Source organism: Pongo pygmaeus, chromosome 16 (genome assembly GCF_028885625.2).
Source record: "Pongo pygmaeus isolate AG05252 chromosome 16, NHGRI_mPonPyg2-v2.0_pri, whole genome shotgun sequence".
Lineage (NCBI taxonomy): Eukaryota > Metazoa > Chordata > Mammalia > Primates > Hominidae > Pongo > Pongo pygmaeus.
In genome coordinates, this window is record NC_072389.2 from 30,534,284 (window position 1) to 30,548,937 (window position 14,654).

Consider the following 14,654-nt stretch of genomic DNA (forward strand, 5'->3'; position numbering starts at 1 on the left):
GCTACTCGGGAGGCTGAGGCAGGAGAATTGCTTGAACCCGGGAGGCAGAGGTTGCAGTGAGCTGAGATCGCACTGTACTCCAGCCTGGTGATAGAGCAAGACTCCATCTCAAAAAATAAATAAATAATATAAAAATATTATCTCAAAAAATAAATAATATAAAAATATAAAAAATAAATAAATAAAGGCATACTGTATGTTCAGTTTTACACTGAAAAAAATTATGAAAGAATACACACCATTATAGTCCAGTGATGAAAACCATGCCTTTGGACTCAGGCTCTTTTGATTCAAATTCTAGCTTTGACTCTTGACAACAATGTTACTTTGAGCAAGTTATTTAACCCTCTGTGCATTAAATTCCTAACCTGTAACAAAAGGAGGGATTCTGTTTACTTTATACAATGGCTTAACAATTAAATGAGCTAAAATACTATTTAGAACAGGTCCTAGTAAAAGCCGGGTAAAAATGTTGGCTCTTAGAACTTCACCAAATGTTAGAGTACTGCTTCTTCTAGGGGTAGGAATTGGATATTCACTTTTTATTCTCATTGTTTTAACTAATTTCTGTATTTTATATTTCCTCTTTTTTTCTAATATCCTTTTTCCATTGTAGACACCAAACTTACATGCCACAAACATTATAATAATGTTTCTTTAGGTTTCTCTTGGCTGTCACAATTTGAGATTGTTTTGTATTTTTAATTTTTACAGTGCTTGGTACTTTTTGCAATGATTATGAATTACTTTTACAATTGAAGTATTATTAAAATTAAATAAAATTATATTCAGTTCTCAACTCGCACTTATCTAGTTTCTTGGACCTATCTTCCATTGTTTCTTGTGTGTTCTCTTTTCAAACTCTGACTGCCTTTCCTCATAATCTTCTGTTTGTTCTACTGCATTAGGAAATTCGCTTTGGAGTCTGAGAGGTCATAATGGGTGTCCTGGGCTTTACAGAAAATCCAAAGAGAACTGCCATTAGGCTCACTTACATTTTATGTTAATTAATAATAGGTCTGATTCAGCATATCCTACAACTGGGGAGTGAAGATACAGAGAAGGAGACATTGCCACTAAACTGCACTATGACATGCTAGTAGACCCTGATAGGTCTCCCAACAATTCAGTTTTCCCAAAGTCTACATTTATCCCCAAGCCAAACACTTAAGGTTATGTACTTAAAGGACACTAAACCTGCAATGAAACTATTCTGTACAGAATAGACAAAGGAGACTTGCATCATACCATGTACAAAAATTAACTCAAAATAGATCAATAAAATATTAAGTCACTTGTTATAGAACATATATATACATGTTATATATGTATACAGGTACACATATATACCTACGTATAAAGGTGATATATAACATTTGTGTATGTGTATATTTTACATATATATTCCATGTATACTTATATATACATGTATAAATATATGTGTGTATATATATAAATCTGTGTAACCTTGAATTAGGCAACAGTTTCTTAGATATGACACCTAAAACAAAAGCAACCAAAAATAATAAACTGAATTTCATCACAGTTACATAAAAGTTTTTGCTTCAAGGGACGTTAAGAAAGTGAAAAGACAGCCAAGAGAATGGGAGAAAATATTTGCTAATCATAAAGCTACTAGGAGTGTAGTATCCAGAACATATAAAGAAGTGTTACTACCTGCCTGGGCGCAGTGACTCATAAGCATAATCCCAGCACTTTGGGAGACCGAGGCAGGTGGATCACTTGAGGCCAGCAGTTCGAGACTATTCTGGCCAACATGGTGAAACCCCATCTTTATTAGAAATATGAAAATTAGCTGGGCATGGTGGCACATGTCTGTAGTCCCAGCTACTTGGGAGGCTGAGGCAGGAGAATCCCTTGAACCCAGGAGGCAGAGATTGCAGTGAGCCCAGATCACGCCACTGCACTCTAGCCTGGGTAACAGAGTGAGACTCTGTCTCAAAAAAAAAAAAAAAGTGTTACTATTCAACAATAAAAGGACATTTTTTTAAATGGGCAAAGGATTAAAATAGTTCTCAAATACCAATGGCCAATAAGCACATGAAAAGACACAATCGTTAAGTCATTAGAGAAGTACAAATGAAAACCACAATGAGATGCCACTTGGGGCTATAATTAAAAAGACAATGACAAGGGTTGTGGAGGAGGTGGAGAAATTGGAACCCTCTAACACTGCTGATTGGGATGTAAAACAGCACAGCCACAGTGGAAGAGTTTGGCAATGCTTACAAATGTTAACCCTGGAGTTACCATATGACCTACAATTCTACTCCTAAGCGGATCACAAAGAAATGAAAACGGCCAGGCGCGGTGGCTTACGCCTGTAATATCAGCACTCTGGGAGGCCGAGATGGGTGGATCACCTGAGATCAGGAGGTTCGTGATCAGCCTGACCAACATGGTAAAACTCTGTCTCTACTAAAAAATACAAAAGTTAGCCAGGCATGGTGGCGGGCACCTGTAGTCCCAGCTGCTTGGGACTGAGGCTAAAGACTCCCTTGAGCCCAGGAGGCAGAGGTTGCGGTGAGGGAGATTGCACCATTGCACTCCAGCCTGGGCGACAGAGCAGGACTCCGTCTCAAATTAAAAAAAAATAAAAGGAAATGAAAACATAGGGGCCGGGCACAGGGGCTCAAGCCTGTAATCCCAACCCTTTGGGAGGCCAAGGCAGGCAGATCGCTTGAATCCAGGAGTTCGAGACCAGCCTGGGCAACATAGCAAGACCCGTCTCTACAAAATAAAAAATAAAAAAGCCAAATGTGGTGTTGCACACCTCTGGTCCCAGCTACTCGGGAGGCTGAGGTAGGAGAATCACTTAAGCCTGAGAGGTGGAGACTGCAGTAAGCTGTGATTGCACCACTGCACTCCAGCCTGGGTGACGGAGCAAAACCTGTCACCAAAAAAAAAAAAAAAAAAGTAATGAAAACATATATTCATGCAAAAACACGTATATGCATTTTCATAGCAGCCTTATTTATAATAGCTAAAAAACTGGGGGTCGGGCACGGTGGCTTATGACTGTAATCCCAGCACTTTAGGAGGCTGAGGCTGGCGGATCACGAGGACAGGAGTTCGAGACCAGCCTGGCCAACATAGTGAAACCCCATCTCTACTAAAAATACAAAAAATTAGCCGAGTGTGGGGGCACACACCTGTAGTCCCAGCTACTCGGGAGGCTGAGGCGGGAGAATTGCTTGAACCCAGGAGGCGGAGGTTGCAGTGAGCCAAGACCCTGCTATTGCACTCCAGCCTGGGTGACAGAGTGAGACTCTGTCTCAAAAAAAAAAAAAAAAAAGTTAAAAACTGGAAACAACTCAAATGCTCATCAACTGATGAATGAATAAACAAAATATGAGGCCAGGTGCAATGGCTCATGCCTGCAATCCCAACACTTTTGGAAGCCAAGGCGAGAGGATTGCCTGACTCAGGAGTCCAAGATCTCGCTGATAGCAAGACTCCATTTCTACTAAAAATTTTTTTAAAAATTAGTTAGGCATAGTGGCGTGCACCTCTAGTCCCAGCTACCCAAACTGAGGTGGGAGGATTCCTTGAGCCAGGGAGGTTGAGGCTGCAATGAACTATGATTACACCATTGCACTTTAGCCTGGGCAACAGAGTGAGACCCTTTCTCCAAAAAAAACAAAAAAGAAAAGAAAAAGGAAACAACTATGGCATGGTACAATGGAATATCATTCTGCTATAAAAAGGAATGGAGTGTTGATTCATGAAACAACATGGAAGAACCCTGACAACATTACTCAGAGTGAAAGCAGCTAGACAGAAAAGGCCACATATTGTGGGGTTTGTTTGTTTTGAGATAGAGTGTCACTCTGTCACCCAGGCTGGAGTGCATTGGCACAATCATGGCTTACTGCAGCCTCCATCTCCTGGGCTCAAGCAATCCTCCCACCTCAGCTTCCTTAGTAGCTGGGACTACAGGCATGCGCCACCATGCCCAGCTAATTTTTTTATTTTTTGTAGAGAACAGGTCTAACTATGTTGCCCAGAGAGGTCTCCAACTCCTACACTCAAAAAATTGTCCCACTTTGGCCTCCCGAAGTACTGGGATTGCAGACATGAGGCAACATGTCAGGCGTTTTTACGGTTCTTTTTATATGATCTGTTAAGAATTGGCAAATCCAGGCCAGGTGTGGTGGCTCACGCCTGTAATCCCAGCACTTTGGGAGGCCGAGGCAGGTGGATCACCTGAGGTCAGGAATTCAAGACCAGCCTGGCCGACATGGCGAAACCTTGTCTCTACTAAAAATACAAAAAATAGCCGGGTGTGGTGGCACTTGCTTGTAATCCCAGCTATTCAGGAGGCTGAGGCAGGAGGATCACTTGAACCCAGGAGGCGGAGGTTGCAATGAGCCAAGATTGTGCCACTGCACTCCAGCCTAGGTGAGAGAGCGAGACTCTATCTCAAAAAAAAAAAAAAAAAAAAAAAGAATAGGCAAATCCATCTAGACAGAAAGCAGATTAGTGATTTTCAGGGGATGGGAGAGGAGTGAAAGGAGAGTAATTGCTATTGGTTACGAGGTTTATTTCTTGGATGATCAAAATATTCTGTAATTTGTGGAATTAGTAGGTTATCTAATTTTCCAACCATAGGATGGTTGGGAAACGTTGTGAATATACTCAAAAGCACTGAATTATATATTTTAAAAGGGTAAATTTTATACTACGTGAATTATAAATCAGTTTTTAAAAACCCTAATTGAGGGACATTCTACAAACATTTGACCAGTAATCCCCAAAACTCTCAAGGTCATCAAAACAAAGTGAGAAAATGTCACAACCAAGAACAACCTTGAGACACATGAGTACTAGCTGTACTGTGATTTCCTGGATGAGATCCTGGGACAGAAAAAGGGTATTTTAGAAAAACCAAAGACATCTGGATAAAGTATAAATTTCAGTTAATAAAAATGTACCAATATTGGTACATCAATGAAACAAGTGTAACATGTTAATTGGGGAAACATACGAGACACATGGGAACTCTCTACTATCTTTGAAATAATTTTGTAAAAATAAACTGTTCTGAGGCCAGGTGCGGTGGCTCACACCTGTAATCCCAGCACTTTGGGAGGCCGAGGCAGGCAGATCACGAGGTCAGGAGATTCAGACCATCCTGGCCAACATGATGAAACCCCGTCTATACTAAAAATACAAAAATTAACTGGGCGTGGTAGCATGCATCTGTAGTCCCAGCTACTCAGGAGGCTGAAGCAGGAGAATCACTTGAACCTGGGAGATGGAGGTTGCAGTGAGCCAAGATCATGCCACTGCACTGTCCAGCCTGAGCAACAGAATGAGACTCCATCTCAAAACATAAATAAAATAAAATAAAATAAAATAAATTAAAATAAAATAAAATAAAACAAAACAAAATAAAATAAAAATAAAGGAAGATTGCTATTTTGAGTTTTCAATTACCTTGTGAAACACTGATGCAACATTAAGAAATTCTAGTAGAAAAGTGAGTGGTAGATTGAGACCCATTTCTCCACTCCCCAACTTATTGAGAAGTAGAGGTCTTTTAACTGATATAAATTACTTTCTTTTTCCTTAGTTTGAGACAAGTATAAATAAAGTCCAACCCAGACATGGAAATAAGATGTGCTGCTACTTGGATAAAATACTTTTGGAGGGGGTGGAAAGATATTTTAAAACAAATACAACTGTATGACAAAACAAAATATAAAATCAGGTTATGTTTTTCTGTTTCAGTTTTTTTCTTTTTGAGACAGAGTCTCACTCTGTCGCCCAGGCTGGAGTGCAATAGCACGACCTCGGCTCACTGCAACCTCTGCCTCCCAGGTTCAGGCAATTCTCTTACCTCAGCCTCCCAAGCAGCTGGGACTACAGGTGCATGTCACCACGCCCAGCTAATTTTTGTATTTTTAGTAGAGACGGGGATTCACCATATTGGCCAGGCTGGTCGCGAACTCCTGACCTCATGATCCACCTGCCTCAGCCTCCCAAAGTGCTGGGATTACAGGTGTGAGCCACCGCACCCGGCCTCAGGTTATGTTTTAAATACAAAATAACGTGAAGTTTTCTTTGTATAACTGCCACATCATCCCCAGTCCATCTTCCCTGCCATGAGGAGTACTTTTGTGGCAGGGTCTCTTAAATATAATATTTGTCTTTTAAAAAAGCACTTCTACTAATAGTAATCTGAAATAATTATACACACTAAAATATTTTTGAAAGCTGCATTTTGATATAACTAAAACAAATATAAAAGGCATATACATTATAAAATAATTTGAAGTAAAATAACCTTAAATTTATGGAACATAAACAAAATATTGGAAATGATACTTTAGGGGGACTAACATCCTTCTTATAACAAAATTAAAAATTCAGAAGCAGAAATTCAATGTAATAAAACGAGAAAGACTAGATGGTTTGAAATCTGCACTCTATGTGAGCAGCTCTCTTTATTTTTATTTATTGTACAAACACATATCCTTACTATGCAGCAGATACTTTTCTAAGTAATTTAACATTAGTTCATTTAAAAATCATGTTCTGGATTCAGGACTAGATCTATAAAAAATTAAAAATAAATAAAAAACAAAAAATAAAAACCATGTGATGGCCACTGTAGGCTCATGCCTATAATCCCAATACTTTGGGAGGCTGAGCAGGGGGATCACCTGAGCCTTGGAGTTAGAGACTAGCCTGCATAACATAGGGAGACCCCATCTCTACTAAAAATACAAAAATTAGCCGGGCATGGTAGCACACGCCTGTAGCTCCAGCCACTCAGGAAGTTGGGACAGGAGAATTGCTTGAGCCCAGGAAGTCAAAGCTACAATGAGCCATGATTACATCACCGCACTCCAGTCTGGGTGACAGAGTGAGATTCCAAGACTTCGTCTCAAAAAAACAAAATAAAACAAAAAACCGTGTGAGTTACTATTTCTATCTTTTCTTTCTATTTTTTTTAGAGACAGGGTCTCGCTCTGTTACCCAGGCTGGAGTGCAGTGGCACAATCATGGGTCACTGCAGTCTCAACTTCCTAGGCTGAAGCTATCCTCCCACTTCAGCCTTCTGAGTACCTGGGATTACAGGCATAAGGAACCATGCCTGGCCCTATTTCCATCCCTTTTACAGATTAAGAAACTGATGCCCAGAAAAGAAAAGAACCATACTCAAAGTCACACAGCTCTCAAGCATTTGAGCCCAGATTCAAGCCAAGCATTCTGGTTCCAGTACTGCCAGCTCTCAACCACAACCCTTTGCTGCTCCTCTTCATTATAATTTTATTCCATAAAAAGTTTTTATAAATGCAAATATATAAACCTAAAGCCAAGGTAGAAAGATGGGTAAAAACACAAAACAGGACACACACACATTGAGCACTGGAGCCCAGGAACTAACCCAACAGGCCTTTCTGCTCAAAGCACTAAGTAACAGGGGCAGCTGACATGTTCCAGCCTTTTGCCTACGTGCACCATCTGTCCCACAGGAAAGCAGGCAAGGGACAGCCTTGATGAGGAGAGATAAATCTTTGCTGAATTTCTCCTCTCCCGCCTCAATCTAGGGAGCAGCTGGAAAAAGACTAGACTAATAGCAACCTTCATAGAAAATCCCAAGATAGGCTCAGGAAGAGAATGAACAAGAAAACAAACTACCTGCTCTTGAGAATGCACCAACTGGAACACAAGCAACACAATAAAAAGCTCTTCACCTATGGCCTTTGCACATATTCTTAGCATGCCTATGTTTTAGAAAAGAGAGCCCTTGACGGTCAGCAAACTATGCCAAATCCTGCCTGCTGCCTGTATATTTTTTTAAAGAGATGGGGCCTCTCTATGTTGCACAGGCTGGAGTGCAGTGGCACGATCACAGGTTTAATTATAGCACAATATAATCTTGCAGTCCTGGGCGCTCAAGTGATCCTCCTGCCTCAGCCTCTCAAGTAGCTGGGATTACAGGCATAGTGATATGCACAGGTACCTACCATTGCAACTGGCTGAGGAACTTTTTTTTTTTTTTTTTTTTTTACATGGTGGGTGGGGAAAGGAGGAAAGGAGGAAAGGATCCAAGGAAAAGTTTATTTTGTGATGTGAACATTATATGAAGTTCAGATTTTAGTATCTATAAATAAAGTGTTATTGGAACACAGCCATGGCCATTTGTTTACGCATTGTCTATGACTACAACCACACAGTTGAGTAGTTGTAACATAAACCATATGACCCACAAAGCTAAAAATATTTGTTATCTGACTGAGATAGTGATCTTATGTGTCAATAGGGCTAGGCCATGGTACCCAGATATTCGGTCAAACATTAACCTGGATGGTGCCATGATGGCATGTTTTGAGATGGGATTAACATTTAAATCAGTAGACTTTTAGTAAAGCAGATACCTTCTTTAATATGGGTGGACCTCATCCATTCAACTGAAACCCATAAGAGAAAACAAACCAAAGAAAAAGAACATGAAATTGTCTCCAGACTGCCCTTGGTCTAGGGCTACAACATCAACTCTTCCCTGAATCCATAGCCTGCTCTGAAGATTTTGGACTAGCCAGCCTCCATAACCACATGACCAATTCTGAGAAAGAGAAACAGAGACTGAGACTATATACATCCTGTTAGTTCACTTTGTTTTTCTGGAGAACCCTAACACACAGATTTTGGTACCAAGAATAGCTCTACCTGAACCAGATCTTAAGAATAAATTTTCTGAATTAGTTCTGGGGTTGGTTTCTGAAATTGGTACTCTAAATTAACTAGATTTAAAGGCATTAATTACAAGTAATCGAAAGAACACTAGCTAATTGCTTTTTGTATTTTTAGTACAGATGGGATTTCACCATGTTGGCCAGGCCAGTCTCAAACTCCTGACCTCAGGTGATCCACCCGCCTTGGCCTCCCAAAGTGCTGGGATCCCACAACACCCAGCCCAAATACTTTAAATTAAATAAGTATAAAAGGCAAGGTTCTAGGTTAACATGTATGATACCTTCAAACATTTTGTCAAACTAACAAGTATAATGAGATTGTCTAGTTGCACCTAATTTCACTGAACAAAGTAGGGGGAAAATTAGCTCAGGGATTCAAACACCCAGCTCATGTGCTACATTAACGACCTGAAAAGCTGTAGTTTTGAGTGGATCCCAAAACAAGAGAAGCTTCTGCAACAGGTCTAGGCTGCAACGTAAATTTCTCTGCCTCTATGGTCACATGATTCTGCAAGAACCAATGATGCAGCCAGGTGTGGTGGCTCATGCCTGTAATCCCAGCACTCTGAGAGGCTGAGACAGGTAGATCACTTGAGGTCAGGAGTTCAAGACCAGCCTAGTTAACATGGTGAAACCCTGTCTCTACTAAAAATACAAAAATTAGCTGAGTATGGTGGCGCACCCCTGTAATCCCAGCTACTCAGGAGGCTGAGGCATGAGAATTGCTTGAACCTGGGAGACAGCGGCTGCAGTGAGCCAGGATCATGCCACTACACTCCAGCCTCAGAAACAGGGCGAGACCCTGTCTCGAAAAATAAAAAAAATAAATAAAAAAGAACCAATAATGCTTGAAGTGTCAGTATCAGGCAGTAATGTTTTTTGGAGCTTTTTGCAGGCCCGCATTGGTAAGTTGCAGCATAGGCCTTTAGGATATTGGAGCAAAGCCCTGCTATCCTCTGTAGTTAACTACCCTCCTTTTGAGAAACAGCTGTTGGCCTGCTACTGGGCATTAGTAGAGACTAAAGGCTTAACCATAGGACACCAAGTTACCATGTAACCTAAGCTGCCCTTCATGAACTGGGTGTTATCTTACCCGCCCAGCTGTAAAGTTAAGCCTACACAGCCAGAACATGATCTGAAGACACAACTAAGTCACATGAAGAAGTGGCTCAAATGTCCACGGCCCCCAGTCCTGCTACACTGCTTTCTCTATCCCAGCTGCACCTATGGCTCATGGGGGGTTCCCGTCAATCAGATGATGGAAAAAGAGAAGACTCAGGCCTGGTTTACAGATTGTTCTACAAAATATGCACATACCACCCAGAAGTGGACAACTGCTGCACTGCAGAGGGAGGTCTGAAGACCTCCCTGAAGAACAGTGGTGAAGACAAATCCTCCCAGTGGGTAGAACTTGGGACAGTGTTCCTGGTTGTTTATTTTGTTTGGAAGGACATATGGCCAGACATACAATTATATACCAATTTATAGGCCGTGGTCAATGGTTTGGCTGGTCAGTAATGTGGAAGGAGCATGATTGGAAAATTGGTGACAAGGAAGCCTTGGGAAGAGATAGATGGACCTACAGATAGACCTCTCTAAATCAGCTGGAAAAAAAAAAAAAAAGGTAAAGACATTTGTGGCCATGTGAATGCCCACTCAGCAGAGGAGGATTTTTATGACAAAGTGGATAGGATGACCTGTTTCATATATACAGTCAGGCTCATTTTTCTGTCATTGCCCAATGGGATTATGAACAAAGTGGCCATGATGGCAGGGATGAAGGTTACGCATGGGTTTGGCCACATGAACTCCCATTCACCAAGGCCAACCTAGCTATGGCCACCACTGAGTGCCCAATCTACCCTCAGCAGAGACCAACACTGAGTCTCCACTATGGTACCATTCCCCACGGTGATCAGGTAGCTACCTGGTGGCAGGTTGATTACACTGAATCCTCTCCATCATGGAAGGGCCAGTGTTTTGTCCTTACTAGAACAGACCCTTACTCTGGATACAGATTTGCTTACACTGCATGCAATGCTTCTGTCAAAAGTTCCCTCTGTAAAATCACAAAATGCCTTAACCACTATCATAGTATTCCAAACAACATTGCTTCTGACCAAGGAACCCACTTCATAGCAAAGCAAATGCAGCAATGGGCCCATGCTCATGGAATTTGGTGGTCTTACCATGTTCCCCGCCATCCTAAGGCAGATGATTTCATAGAATGGTGGAAAGGCCTTTTGAAGATTCAGTTACAGTACCAGCTATTTGGTAATACCTTACAGGACTGGGGTAAGGCTTTTCAGCAGGCTGTATACTGTCTGAGTCAGTGTCCAATATATTGCTGTTTCTCCCATAGTCGGGGTTGACAAATCTAGAAACCAAAAGACAGAAATGGGAGTGGCAGCCCTCCACAAATATCCCTAGTTGACCAACTAGCAAAATTTGTGTTTCCTGTCCCCATGATCTCATACTCTTCTGGTCTGGCAGTCTTAGTTACAACAGCAGGAATATTTCCATCAGTAGATATAGCAGTAATTGGACTGAAGTAGAAGTTAAGACTGCTATCTAGGCCGGGCATGGTGGCTCATGCCTGTAATCCCAGCACTTTGGGAGGCCAAGGTGGGTGGATCACGAGGTCAGGAGTTCAAGACCAGCCTGGCCAAGATGGTGAAACCCCATCTCTACTGAAAATACAAAAATTAGCCGGGCACAGTGGCAGGCACCTGTAATCCCAACTACTGGGAGGCTGAGGCAGAAGAATTGTTTGAACCTCAGGCAGCAGAGGCTGCAGTGAGCTGAGATTGCACCACTGCACTGGGTGACAGAGTGAGACTCTGTCTTAAAAAAAAAAAAAAAAAAAAGACTGCCATCTAACCCTTTTAGGCTCCTCATGCCTTTGAATCAACAAAGAAGGGAATTGTTGTGCTGGCTAGTGCCACTCATCCTGATTACCAAGGAGAAACTGGACTTCTGCTTCACAAAGGAAGGAAGAATACATATGAAGTACAAGGGATCCCTTAGGGTATTTCAGGATTAACCAAGCTCTGTGACCAAAGCCCATGGAAAACTCTAACAGCGAAATTCAGTCAGGACTATGACTGGCCTAGACCCTTCAGAAATCAAAGGTTTGTGTCACCCCACCAGATAAATAATCACAACCAGTTGTGGTGCTTGCTGAGGACAATGGGAATACACAATGAGTAGTAGACAAAGGTAATTACAAATATGAGCTGTGACCACCTGACCAGTTACAGAAATCAGAACTGTAATTGTCTTGAGTATTTCATCTTTTATAAATAGGTTTGTGCATGTGTGTATATAAAATGTCATTGTTAGGCCAGGTGCAGTGGCTCACACCTGTAATCCCAGAACTTTGGGAGGCCAAGGCAGATGGATCACCTGAGCTCAGGAGTTCAAGACCAGCCTGGCCAACATGGTAAAACCCCGTATCTACTAAAAATACAAAAATTAGCCAGGCATGGTGGTGTGCACCTGTGGTCTCGGCTACTCAGGAGGCTGAGGTAGGAGAGTCGCTTGAACCTGGGAGACGAAGGTTGCAGCGAGCCAAGATCGTGCCACTGCACTCCAGCCTGGGCTGCAAGACTCTGTCTCAAAACAAAAACAAAAGAAAACAGATTAAGATCTCTCAAGGAAGAGAGGGAATTCTGCCTTCAGACTAGTTTCAGACTTAACACTTAACACCGCAACTCTTCCCTGGGTCTCCAGACTGCCAGCCTAGTCTGCAGATTTTTGACTTGCAAGACTGTACCATCATGTAAGCCAATTTCTTAAAATAAATTTAAAATAAATCTCACCCTTTTTTTCACTCACACACACAAACACACACACACACAGCTCCTTTAGAGGAAAATTTGCTGACACCTGCCTTAGACAACGCCTACAGCACCAAAGTTGTCAGAACTCCTGGTCAGAATAGGATGATTAACAATCTTCCTCACTGCACATAGTCCTACAAGTCACATTTGAAATACTGATTCTGAAATGTAAAGACTAAAAATATATTTTAAAAAGGATGCAAAACATAGACAACTGGAATAGAATAGAGAGCCCAGAAATAAACTCTTCCATATGGTCAAATGATTTTCAACAAGTGTGCCAGGACCTTCAATGGGGAAAGGACAGCCTTTTCAACACGTGGTACTGGGAAAACTGGATATCCACATGCAAAAGAATGAAGTTGGACCCTTTCCTTACATCATATACAAAAATGAACTTGAAATGGATCAGAGACCTAAATATAAGACCTAAAGCTATAAAACTGTCAGAAAAAAAGCTTCATAACATTGGATTTGGCAATGATTTCTTGACTACAACACCAAAAGCTAAGGAAACACAAAAATAGATAAACTGGAGTATATCAAAATCAAAACCTTCTGTGCATCAAAGGACACAATCAACAGAGTGAAAAGGCAACACACAGAATGGGAGAAAATATTTGCAAATCATATATTTGATAAGATGTTAATAGTCCAAATAGAAATAAGACTCCTCAGCCAGGCACAGTGGCTCATGCCTGTAAGCCTAGCATTTTGGGAGGCCAAGGTGGGTGAATCACAGGAGGCCAATGGTTTGAGACCAGCCTGGCCAGCATGGTGAAATCATGTCTCTACTAAAAATACAAAAATTAGCTGGGCATGGTGGTACATGTCTGTAATCCCAGCTACTTGTGAGGCTGAAGCAAGAGAATCGCTTGAACCCGGAAGGTGGAGGTTGCAGTGAGCCAAGATCACACCATTGTACTCCAGCCTGAGCAATAGAGTGAGACTCTGTATCAGGGGAAAAAAAAAAAAAAAAAAAAAAAAAAGAAGAAAAAGAATTCTATAATCAACTTTTTTTAAAGAAAAAACCTGATTTTAAAATGGGCCAAGCCAGGTGCAGCAGCTCATGCCTGTAATCCCAGCACTTTGGGAGGCCGAGGTGGGTGGATCATTCGAAGTCAGGAGTTCGAGACCAGCCTGGTCAACATGGTGAAACCCCGTCTCTACTAAAGATACAAAAATTGGCCAGGCATGGTGGTGCACATCTGTAATCTCAGCTACTCATGAGGTTGAGGCAGGAGAATGGCTTGATCCCAGGAGACGGAGGTTGCAGTGAGCCGAGATTAGGCCATTGCACACCAGCCTGGGCAACAGAAAGAGACTCCATCTCAATAAATACATACATACATACATACATACATACATACATACATACATAAAAATGGGCAAATGTCTTAATAAGAATTCTCCAAAGACATACAAATGGTCAAGAAGCACATCCAAAGATGCTCGGCATCACTAATCATCAGGGAAATCAAAATCAAAATCAAAATCACAGTGAGATACCACTTCACACCCATTTGGATGGCTACTATAAAACAAAGAAGAAACAGAACGTAAGTCATGGTGAAGACCAAAGGAACTGAAAACCTTGTATAATGTTGGTAGGAATGAAAGATTTTGCAGCCACTATGCAAAGCACTATGTGGTTTCCTCAAAAAATGCAAAAGAAGAATTACCATGTGTTCTGGGTTTTCTTAGCTTCTGTGTTTGTCTATTTGGGATCCGTTCATCACCAAGCCAATTATATTAACTATATCTTCTTATTTTCTGTATTTTTGTTGCTCTGGCTTTTGAGGGCCTTGCAAATCATGGGAGAGAATGCCCCTCCCAAAGCTAGCTAATTCTCAAATATAATAACAATTTGTCTATTAAGCATGTCTTTCATATGCCAAACAACCAATCCCAGTCTGTAGCCCAGCCAACTCCTTAGCTAACTCTCGCTGGCCACTATTTCCCATACTCTATATACCCAGGGCACAAACCAAGTCACTAGAGACCATCCCTAGAGCCCAAAGCCAACCAGAATTATTTAAATTAACCCATCCTATGCTCAAACCTGACCTGTGTTTCCCTTGGA